The 12,262-nt window shown below is 40.6% G+C and overlaps 1 pseudogene; it reads left to right on the forward strand.

The window, feature by feature from the left end:
• The first annotated feature begins 1,132 nt into the window (after nucleotides 1–1,132).
• Nucleotides 1,133–12,262, forward strand: part of LOC147430733 (uncharacterized) — a 62,623-nt pseudogene continuing 51,493 nt past the window's right edge.

Here is a 12,262-nt window from a genome sequence, read left to right on the forward strand (position 1 = left end):
TTTTTTTCAAGAAAACATAATATTGTATTGTGACACTGCATGTTTAAAAATAATAGTGCCACTTTCTATTTTTGACTTTCTAAAAGAAACCCTGAGTGTTGTGTTGGGTTACGGAGACTTTCATTGTTTTCAGTGCATGATAGAGAAAATTACCTTTCATTCCACATTGTGACATCTCTCTACTTTTCTTGGATTCTATTTTTTTGGAATGCTAAAGTGAAGCTTTACCTTGCATAATTTTAGTAAATTTTACACACACATACATATATGTTTTTTTTTGCATTCTATTGTTTTAGAATGCTAAAGTAAAGCTTCACCTCGCATAATTCTAATAAATTCTATACACACATATATATTAATTAGTACTTTTAATTTCACCTTCCATTTCACAACTTCACATGGCTTTACATTTCTTGCATTCTATAGCTTGATTCGAGTCAATGTTAACATTCGAGAAAGTCTCTTTTATTAAGCGGCTACTGGTCAAGTTTTCTCCTCACCACAAAGAAGAAGACCGGAAATACTAGCAAAAATTTTGAGATTTGTAAAAATTTTGGACGATTTTCTCACATATTTCATTGGTTTTTCTTCCGTTTACCATTGTTTGTAGTTAGCTAGTCTCGATTTTCAATCGGCTCAAGACTAAGCTGAGGCAATCCTTTCCCAAATACTGATACCAATTTAATTCAACCTAGCAATTTTATCACTTTCTTATTGTTTTTGAAAGCCGTCGTGACTCTTTCACTTGTTCTCATAAAAGCTTTTTATTAGGAAATTTTACCTTGTTTAAAAAACTAGTGTAATTTGGCCTAAAAACCTTCAAATTTAGTCAATGTACCTCTATTGTTTCTCATATGTAGGTTAACCAAGTTTTTGGAAAAACATTGTTTCCGAGCACTGGACTACGCACGCATGTTGTCCGTTCAAGCATTGACATTGTCAACATGACACAACAACTTTTTGCAGGTTTGCAGAGGTTGTCCCAATTCAATCGGAGGCATTTTGAATTATTTTTCTGATTGATTGAAGGAGCTGAGTGTGTGTGTGTGTGTGTGTGTGTGTGTGAGAGAGAGAGAGAGAGAGAGAGAGAGAGAGAGAGAGAGAGCTCCCAATTCTTGCAATATCGATAAGAATGCAGCAATCAAGCAGTGCTTCGGAACCCCATATCGTCCCTGCAAAGGACATTTTCCTCTCTCATAGTGGTGTTGAGAAGGGCTTCGCCAAGGATCTTTATCGAACACTCACCAGCTATGGCTTTTCCACCTTTTTTTATCAGAGTCGGGATAGCTTACCCCTAGCTGAGGACTTTCCCCCTCACATCCCCTCGTCACTAAATGACACCTCCCCAGGGAGGTGGGATCAATGGCCCACAGTAGGCGTCACGAGGCGGGTGCAATCCGGGTCGTTCGATCGACATTAAACTAGGTGTGAACTAAGCGTGAACTCGGAGATATGTGCACCACACCAAATTTCGTGTGAAGTCGGTGTGAACTCGACGTGAACACGGTGTGAACTGGGGAGGGCCTGCAAACCACACCAAATTTGGTGTGAACTCAGTGCGAACTCGGTGTGAACTAGGTGTAAACCTGTCTGCGATGCCATGATCTATAAATTTATCTCATACACACCTTTCAACGAGCGCACGTTAGCCTAGTGGTTAGAGTCAACCCCGTGGGGGAGAGGGTAGTGGGTTCAAGTCCCGGATCCGAGAAAGTGGGAATCTTTTGCATTCCATAAGCAATTAACCGGTCACGATCAACCGGTGATCGTGAGCCATTGATCCCACCTCCAAATGGAAGTGTCAATTAGTAACGATGCTCACATCCTTACTAATTAGTAACGATGCTCACATCCTTACTGCAGCTTCTGCTTGCAATCTGGCTCTTGTTGTCTTGTCTGATGAGTATATGTCTTCTAAGTGGCCAATGATCGAGCTTTGTGCCTTTTTTTACTCTAGGTAGTCTATCAATATCTTACCCCTCTTCTTTCACCTCTTCACCGATGATTTACAAAAGAAGGACAACCTCAAGAAGTGGCACAGAAAATGGAGGGGCTTTGCGAAGAAGGATAAACGAATCATTGTGATGGAATGGGAAAAGGATGTCAAGTCTCTACGCTCGCGAAATGGGCTTCCTTACGATGCTACCCAAGAGGGAGAGCCCACATACATACACAGTATTGTGGAAAACATCCTCACCTCCCAAGGGCTCGCTCCACGCAAAATGTTTGAGACTAGCTACATGCAAGGCAAAGATCACCTCTGTAGGGCAAGTCTCTCACACTAGCCTCATTCTAGTCGTTCATTCTTTCTCATTGTTATTTTCTCTCATTGTGTGTACTACGTCTGTTGCACAGATTATTTCGGGTAAGTTTGAGAAGATGAAGGGTTGGCATGAAGCCTGTGTGCAAGTCGACCACAATTCCAGCGCTAATCGGGGGCCATCCCTAGATCCATTAAGCTTGTCTCGATCTAGATTTACTTGCGTATTGGGTCTTTACAGACTTCCTGGGAGCGGCAAGTCCACTTTGTGTGGAAGCCTACGCGAGAGCCTACGTGACTACTTCGCCCCCATTTACAGTGGCCGGTCCTTCTACGTGGAGATTGCAACCAATCCTACCCCGTCCATGTTGGTTGACACACTAAGACGCTCATTCAATCTGACCATGCCATTATCACACATTGATCAGGTGCAATGCCACTACTTACAAGTGTTCAATTAAAGCATTTTTGTTTAGAATATGAGGTTGTGGGTCTTGCGATTACAGTGAGGTAAGTTAGCTTGTCTTCTCCCGAAGTTTTGGCCGTATCTTTGAGAGATTCTCTGATGAATTTCGAGACCTCCATTATCAGAGTTATCCTTCACCCTATCTTTATGCATGATGTGGGTGTGACCTTGCAGAGAATGCTCTTTGTTGGGCTTCCTCAACCACATTGCTTTGCTAGGCACCTAGTCTAGGGTATTGCATGAGTAGAAATAGCATGCAGAGAAGCGGGAAAGCCAAGAAGCTCCACAAAGAACTAGAAGAGATGTCGATAGAGGTGGAAGAAGGGAGTCAAAGACAAGAAGGCGAGGACAACATAGGCAATCAACCCACTAGCAGCAACCAAATTGTCTTCAACCTTTTGGGGGAACTAATGTGCTAACATTGCTATGCCTAGTGATTGTAATGATATGTACATAGATTGTTTACCACGGCATGTAAATGTTATAGTGACAATTTTTGGCTTTCTAAAAGAAGCCTTAGAGATGTGTTGGGTTAGGTATACTTTCAATGTTTTCAGTGATGATTGAGACTTACATTAAATGTTATTTTGATTTTAAAGTATTAAATGGATATTTTTATTTCACCTTTCATTTCACTTCCGCACATGATTTGACTTCTCTTGTTTAATATCGATGGATAAGTGTGCCCAACCTCTTTTTGGCTTTCTAAAAGAAACCCTTAGGGTTGTGCTGGGTTAGGGAGACTTTCATTGGTTTCAGTGCATGATGGAAACTTATCTTTCATTTCACATTTTATTTTATTTTTGGACAAAACTCACAATTGTGAGTGATTACATTAAAAAGAGAACAGAAAATTATAGATCAATCTCAAGCCCAGGCCGAGCCTTGAGAGGCGGATATTACATCAGACTTTACAACCATAAAGGCTTTGATCGAATGGCTTGTGCTGCTGAGTAGCGTTAAATGGTAACCATGCATTTGCACTACATTTCTACTCAAATGTATATATTTTTTACCAAAGTTTTAACCTAGTGTTCATTCTCTCTTTCCGTAATAAACTTTTCCATATAAACACCTTACCCCTCTTAGATCTTTATGCATTTACATCATATTTCTCTCTTCATGCTAAATGTAAATAGTAAACTTAATTCTACTCTCCTACTTTTTTTGCTGTATATTCTTTTAACTAATTACCTTTACTAATTTAAATAACTATCTACATCCCATAATTTGTAAATAAATAATTTATGGACACTTATCTTACCCATCTTCTCTCAAGGGTAGGGTTAACCTTGTAGGCCTTCCCTTCCCCACCACTATGTGACCCAAGTCTTGGATCATTTACTTGTGCTGGTCAACAAATCTTAAATATAATGTATATCCCCAATAAATCAAACTTTCTTGGAGCCAACCTCATTTGTTTAAGGTGGATTCTCTTTTGAAAAAGCATGCTACACCTTGGATGCATGCTAAAGGGGCCCCTATAAGGAGACTTTGTTCAAAAGGTGTTTTGGATGCATCTTGAACGCCCTAGCTCATGGGTATACTTGAGGAACACTCCAAAATCAGCTTAAACACTTTGAGAAGGTCAACTTTGCCTTTTACAACACCCAATTCTGAGTTACAGGCTGAAAGTTATGGTGAAAACCAGGTGCTGCGGACACTGTTACTGGAGGTCAAAGTTACAATCAGGTAAACCACAAAGGTGAAAAGTTTTCTTGACTTCTTCAACATTCTAAAATACCAATGGGGAGTTAAAAACCACTTGCATGTGGAGAGGTCGGCTCAAGATGCTTCCAAAGACACAACAAACAAGATGGGGACACTCTGTAGGGGCCACTGGAGGGACATCATGGTGGGGCCCACATACATTATAGACCCTTATGGAACCTCCACGACCTAAAAGGATATTTTTAATAAAAAAATAAGTCCCTTATTTGCATAATTGAAGGAATGGTCAAAAGGGAACCTAACTATGGTTAATTCCTACCCTAGTCAAGTTTAACCTAACCCAAGGTCTTGTACAGCTATAAAAAGGCCCTTTGGCAAGCACAAAAATACACACACCTACTCCATTGCTGCAAATAAGCTCCTCTAAGGTTAGGGAAGCCCTAATCTCTCTCTCCTCTTGTCTCCCTATCCATTTCCTAAGCTCGCTATCATAAGCGGCACCATAGAGAGAGCATCAATATGCTATTGCTACCATTCTCTTGCAAACATTTCTCTTATCATACTCATCCCTAAATAAGGATTGTAGATTCTATATGAGAGCAAGGATATCAAGTTCAATGATCTATCTCATGGTTTGATCAACAAATTGGTGCAATTGGGGTGTCGTCGTCACACTTTTGCTCTAAACGCATGTAAAATTGGTAAGCCTATCTTGGCAGCTTCTCATATTTTGTGCTCATTGGGTTGCTTGTTTGTTGAGAAAGTTTTTTGTGCACCATGGTGTCTATTTGCTTGGCTTCTCTCCTCATGTTGTGTGTAAGTAAGTCTTGGGGCTACGTAGATGGAGAAGAGCTCTCTATGCATGCCGCCTTATCTGTGTAAGTAGTCTCTTCTTTTGGGAAAGGAAAGGAGTTGTCAAGTATTTGTGCATTGTGGTGTTTTGAGTTTTGAGGTTTTGTGATTGCTTTTCTTAGAAGTATATGAGCACTAATATGGTGAAGGTCAATCTTTGCATGTGAGTTTGTGCAGCGTTCAAAGGGATTGCTTAAGGAGTGTGTGTTGAATGGTTGAAGGGCATTTTGTGTTGAAGCACATAAGGAAGGTGTGAGTGTGTGTGTGTGTGTGTGTGTGTGTGTGTTGCATATGGTTTGTTTTGGTTTCCTTCTTTCTCCATAAAAGAGGGTGGTGCCCCTAAGAAATATGCGTGTGTAGGGTCTCACGGAGTGGTTGTCTGGTGGGATCCTTGAGTTGAGTCCCATCTTAAAAAATCCGCTCTCATAAAAGTGGTGCCCCCACTGAGGAACTTTCCTAATTGCCTTCTATTCTCCTCATGAACAATAGAGTTGCACCATATGCTTTTCATTTTTCAGAACGCATCAAAATTAACATTTGTGTAGATCGCAAATTTTTTTACCAACAACGCATTGTTTTTATGTTTGGAGCAGAAAGACTTGGTGAAATCTTGGCATCTCCAAATCCCATCATTCTTCCATTCATTAATTATGATGATTCATTTGATGTCCATGTTTTTATTTTGTTTTGAGGTAGGGACAAGAGGCGCTTAGATAGCGATCCACTCAAAGGAAACTTTCTTCAAGAGAAAGAAAAAGGAGAACACATTGTCACATGAACCAACCTGGAGTTGCTTCTCCTTTTACACCCATAACTCGTCAATCTGTGCACATCATAATTACTACAAAATTTAGATTTCAAGCAACCATTAGGAGAATTTTTGGACCCACTTGCCTTAATGAAATTAATGCCTCAATCAACCCTTTTATTTTGCCTATGATAAATTATGAACTAACACTTGATGTGTATATTTTCATTTTGATGTGATCATCGTAGTCAAAACTTTGTGGTACACAAACCTCCTTGTATTGTAAAAATGTCAAGCACTTTTGCTACCTTTCATTCTAAAAATGGTGAGGATGCACAAGAATTTCTGGACAATTTGGAGATGGCACACCTCATCTCTGGGAGAGATCAAGAAGAGGTAAAGCTGCGTGCTTTTCCACTCGTTCTCAAAGGGGAGGCTAAGGCATGGTACGAGGCCTTGCAACCTCAAAACAAAACCAATTGGGAGAGGCTACGTGCAATTTTTCTTGCCAAATTTGGGCAAGGAGATACTCCAGAGGGTCTTTGGAAGTGTCTACTTCAACATAAACAGGTATTCCTTGAAGACTACCAATCTTATGAGGCCATTTTCCTTAACCTATGGGATAGATGGGAGGCTACCTTACAAAACCAAGGTGGTGCACCAAACTTTCTAAAGAAAGATAGGTTCATGGATGGCTTGTATCCAATTTTGAAGACCAAGGTAGAGTTAAAATTCCCATCAACATTTGAGGAAGCACGCGAGGTGGCCATGGTCAAATTCAAGAAGTTAAATTTTCTAGCACATAGAACAAGGGACCTAAATGAAGTCATTGAGAGGGATTCTTCACCAAGCATGGGAGCACAAGTTAGGGGCTCTCTTGCCCAAACTTCACAAATAGGGGAAGGATCACAACAAGAGATCTTGCAAAGATTAACTCAACAACTAGAGAGTCTCACCTTGAATCTAGTGCAGGGCCTACCCCAACAACGACAACCACGAGAAGGGAATCGCAATCAACGACGTCAAGCACAAGAGTTGAGATGCTGGAATTGCAACGAAGTTGGTCATGGCATGTATAATTGCCCTCACCCTCGAAGGATTCCAGGGGACATATACCCTCCTAGACCCCCTCCGCTCATGGTGCAGCAAGAGCATGCTCAAGCCCCGCAAATTCTTCGTCGACCACCACCACCTCCAGTGGCAAACATCCCTCCTGTCCCACCAGTGGAGGAAGAGAGAGGAGTAAACGTCATAAAGCTGGAAGAGGAGATAGAGGTGATCCCTATACATTTTGATGTTATGCCAGCAGAAAAGCGCACAAGAGCACACAACAAGGATGAAGACACAAGGAATGAAGAGTCAAAACCTGCAAGGAAGGAGAGGAAGAAAAAGTCAAATAAGGAGGAAGGAGGCAAGAAGCAGAGGTCAAGGCGAAGGGAGATCGGCATCAACGATTTTCCATTAGGAAAGAATATGGAACCCTACAACATCTTAGAAGATTTGCAAACTCAAAAGCCCAATATTTCTTGGCCTCAACTCCTACATCTATCACCCAAGGTGAGAAAGCACTGGTCCAAACTTGTAAGCACAAGACTCCCAAGAAAGAAAGAAAAGGTGACAGTAAAGGCATTGACTTCAAAGCCACAACAAGATGTGGAACCTATTGTAGATGCTTATGTAAGGGGTAGGAAGGTATCCAATGTGTATGTTGATGGTGGAGCACAAATGTGTGTGATCACGGAAAGAGCCATGAATAGGCTAGGGCTTGAAATCACTAAATCCTCTAATTGTCAAGCTAGGCTGGCCAATAATGCAAGTGTGAAGTGCCTAGGGATCATCGAGAATGTAAAAGTTTCTGTATGTAATATAGATGCACGTGTGGACATGTATGTTATGCCAGCCAAGGGGGAGGGCTATCCCATCATCCTAGGGAGGCCTTGCCTCATTGCTGTGAATGCAGATAAAAAATGGGGACGAGGACAATTGATTCTCAAAAAGGGGCAACATGTAGTATACGATTGGCATGAAGGAAAGTAGCTCGACATCAGCTATGAGACCACAGCTGATGAAGAAAGTGAAGAGAGTTTTGGATCAAGCGACGAGGAAAGTTCAACCACTACATCCAATAGCGAAGAAGAATCATCTTTGGAGGTAATGGGAATCATCTTCAACACATCAAAAACTCCATCAATAGGGGTTGACCCAACAAAGGAGCAAACAAAGGATGACAAACAAAGGAGCAAACAAAGGATGACAAACAAAGGAGCAAACAAAGCAGCTTTACCTCTTTTTGATCTCTCCCAGAGATGAGGTGTGCCATCTCCAAATTATCCAGAAATTCTTGTGCATCCTCACCATTTTTAGAATGAAAGGTAGGAAAAGTGCTTGACATTTTTACAATACAAGGAGGTTTGTGTACCACAAAGTTTTGGCTACGATGAGTGATCACATCAAAATGAAAATATATACATCAAGTGTTAGTTCATAATTTATCATAGGCAAAATAAAAGGGTTGATTGAGGCATTAATTTCATTAAGGCGAGTGGGTCCAAAAATTCTCCTAATGGTTGCTTGAAATCTAAATTTTGTAGCAATTATGATGTGCACAGATTGACGAGCTATGGGTGTAAAAGGAGAAGGAGCTCCAGGTTGGTTCATGTGACAATGTGTTCTCCTTTTTCTTTCTCTTGAAGAAAGTTTCCTTTGAGTGGATCGCTATCTAAGCGCCTCTTGTCCCTGCCTCAAAACAAAATAAAAACATGGACATCAAATGAATCATCATAATTAATGAATGGAATAATGATGGGATTTGGAGATGCCAAGTCTTTCTGCTCCAAACATAAAAACAATGCGTTGTTGGTAAAAAAAATTGCGATCTACACAAATGTTAATTCTGATGCGTTGTGAAAAATGAAAAGCATATGGTGCAACTCTATTGTTCATGAGGAGAATAGAAGGCAATTAGGAAAGTTCCTCAGTGGGGGCACCACTTTTATGAGAGCAGATTTTTTGAGATGGGGCTCAACTCAAGCCTCCCACCAGACAACCACTCCGTGAGACCCTACACTCACATATTTCTTAGGGGCACCACCCTCTTTTATGGAGAAATAAGGAAACCAAAACAAACCATATGCAACACACACACACACACACACACACTCACTCACACCTTCCTTATGTGCTTCAACACAAAATGCCCTTCAACCATTCAACACACACTCCTTAAGCAATCCCTTTGAACACTGCACAAACTCACATGCAAAGATTGACCTTCACCATATTAGGGCTCATACACTTCTAAGAAAAGCAATCACAAAACCTCAAAACTCAAAACACCACAATGCACAAATACTTGACAACTCCTTTCCTTTCCCAAAAGAAGAGACTACTTACACACATAAGGCGGCATGCATAGAGAGCTCTTCTCCATCTATGCAGCCCCAAGACTTACTTACACACAACATAAGGAGAGAAGCCAAGCAAATATACACCATGGTGCACAAAAACTTTCTCAACAAACAAGCAACCCAATGAGCACAAAATATGAAAAGCTGCCAAGATAGGCTTACCAATTTTGCATGCGTTTAGAGCAAAAGTGTGACGACGACACCCCAATTGCAACAATTTTTTGATCAAACCATGAGATAGATCATTGAACTTGATATCCTTGCTCTCATATAGAATCTACAATCCTTATTTAGGGATGAGTATGATAAGAGAAATGTTTGCAAGAGAATGGTAGCAATAACATATTGATGCTCTCTCTATGGTGCCGGTTATGATAGCGAGCTTAGGAAAATGGATAGGGAGACAAGAGGAGAGAGATATTAGGGCTTCCATAACCTTAGAGGAGATTATTTGGAGCAATGGAGTAGGTGTGTGTGTTTTTGTGCTTGCCAAAGGGCCTTTTTATAGTTGTACAAGACCTTGGGTTAGGTTAAACTTGACTAGGGTAGGTAATTAACCATAGTTAGGTTCCCTTTTGACCATTCCTTCAATTATGAAAATAAGGGACTTATTTCTTCATTAAAAATATCCTTTTAGGTCGTGGAGGCCCCATAAGGGTTGATAATGTATGTGGGCCCCACCATGATGTCCCTCCAATGGCTCCTACAGAGTGTCCCCATCCTGTTTGTTGTGTATTTGGAAGCATCTTGAGCCGACCCCTCCACATGCAAGTGGTTTTTTACTCCCCATTGGTATTTTAGAATGTTTAAGAAGTCAAGAAAACTTTTCACCTTTGTGGTTTACCTGATTGTAACTTTGACCTGTAGTAACAGTTTCCGCAGCAACTTGTTTTCACCATAACTTTCAGCCTGTAACTCAGAATTGGGTGCTGGAAAAGGAAAAGTTGACCTTCTCAAAGTGTTTAAGATGATTTTGGAGTGTTCCTCAAGTATACCCACGAGCTAAGGCGTTCAAGATGCATCCAAAACACCTTTTGAACAAAGTCTCCTTGTAGGGGGCCCTTTAGCATGCATCCCAGGTGTAGCATGCTTTTTTTCAAAAGGGAATCCATCTTAAACAAATGAGGTAGGCTCCAATAAAGTTTGATTTATTGGGGATATACATTATATTTAATATTTGTTGACCAACACAAGTAAATGATCCAAGACTTGGGTCACATAGTGGTGGGGAAGGGAAGGCCTACAAGGTCAACCCTACCCTTGAGAGAAGATGGGTAAGATAAGTGCCCATAAATTATTTATTTACAAATTATGGGATGTAGATAGCTATTTAAATTAGTAAAGGTAATTAGTTAAAAGAATATACAGTAAAAAAGTAGGAGAGTAGAATTAAGTTTACTATTTACATTTAGCATGAAGAGAGAAATATGATGTAAATGCATAAAGATCTGAGAAGGGTAAGGTGTTTTTATGGAAAAAGGCTATTACGGAAAGAGAGAATGAACACTAGGTTAAAACTTTGATAAAAAATATATACATTTGAGTAGAAATGTAGTGCAAATGCACGGCTACCATTTAACGCTACTCAATGTAGTATACGATTGGCATGAAGGAAAGCAACTCGACATCAACTATGAGACCACGGCTGAAGAAAGTGAAGAGAGTTTTGGCTCAAGCGACGAGGAAAGTTCAACCACTACATCCAATAGCGAAGAAGAATCATCTTTGGAGGTAATGGGAATCATCTTCAACACATCAAAAACTCCATCAATAGAGGTTGACCCAACAAAGGAGCAAACAAAGGATGACAAAGGTGACCACAAGCACTTTGAAGACTTTGAGAGGATGCTTGCAAAAGATCTTACCCCTGAGGAGAAGCGGTCCTACATTGATATGCTCAAGAGGTATCCCAATTTGTTTATCACTGATTACTCACAAATTAGAGGTGTGGATGTTATAGAGCATGGCATAGAATTAAACCAGGTACTAAACCTGTGGCTCAAAAGCTAAGGCGCCTAGGAAAAATACAACAAGAGGCACTTTTGACAGAGGTTAACCGACTCCTCAAAGCTGGTTTCATTTACCATGTGTCTAACTCTGAGTGGGTGTCCCCAATTGTAGTAACTCCTAAAAAGAACGGAAAATGGAGGGTCTGTGTTGACTACAAACCGCTCAATGCTGCAACAAAGAGGGATCATTTTCCTCTTCCTTTCCAAGATGAAATCTTAAACGAAGTAGCCGGCTATGAATGTTACACAGTGTGTGATGGGTATTCAGGGTATTTTCAAATCAGAATAGTAGAAGAAGATCAATTAAAAACCACTTTCATCACACCTTGGGGTTGCTTTGCCTATAGAGTGATGCCATTTGGGCTCACAAATGCTCCTAGTACCTTTATAAGGTTTACAACTCTTGTCTTTCAGCCCTTCTTTGGAAAGTCAATTAGGGTTCTTATGGATGACTTCTGTATCTATAGTAGCCAAAGACTTCATTGCCAAAAAGTTGAGGAGGGGCTTAGGAGGCTTCATCAATTTGGGGGACAGCTTAATCCTGAGAAGTGTCACATTGCAGAGTCACAAGTGGTATTGCTAGGTCATGTGGTTTCTTTGCAAGGAATTCAAGTGGATCCATCAAAAGTAAATGCTCTCTTGTCACTACAACCACCAACGACAACCAAGGAGCTCATGACTTTCAACCACAAACTAAGGTACATGTCTCGTTTCATTCACCTTCTAGCGGAAGCTATTGCACCTTTGCACAAGCTAGCAAACAAACCCACATTTGAATGGAGAGAGGAACACGAATTATGCTTTACTGAAGTAAAGGGTATTCTCAACTCTCTTCCAACAATAATGCCA

Source organism: Adiantum capillus-veneris, chromosome 21, assembly GCF_014529385.1.
Source record: "Adiantum capillus-veneris isolate H3 chromosome 21, ASM1452938v2, whole genome shotgun sequence".
Lineage (NCBI taxonomy): Eukaryota > Viridiplantae > Streptophyta > Polypodiopsida > Polypodiales > Pteridaceae > Adiantum > Adiantum capillus-veneris.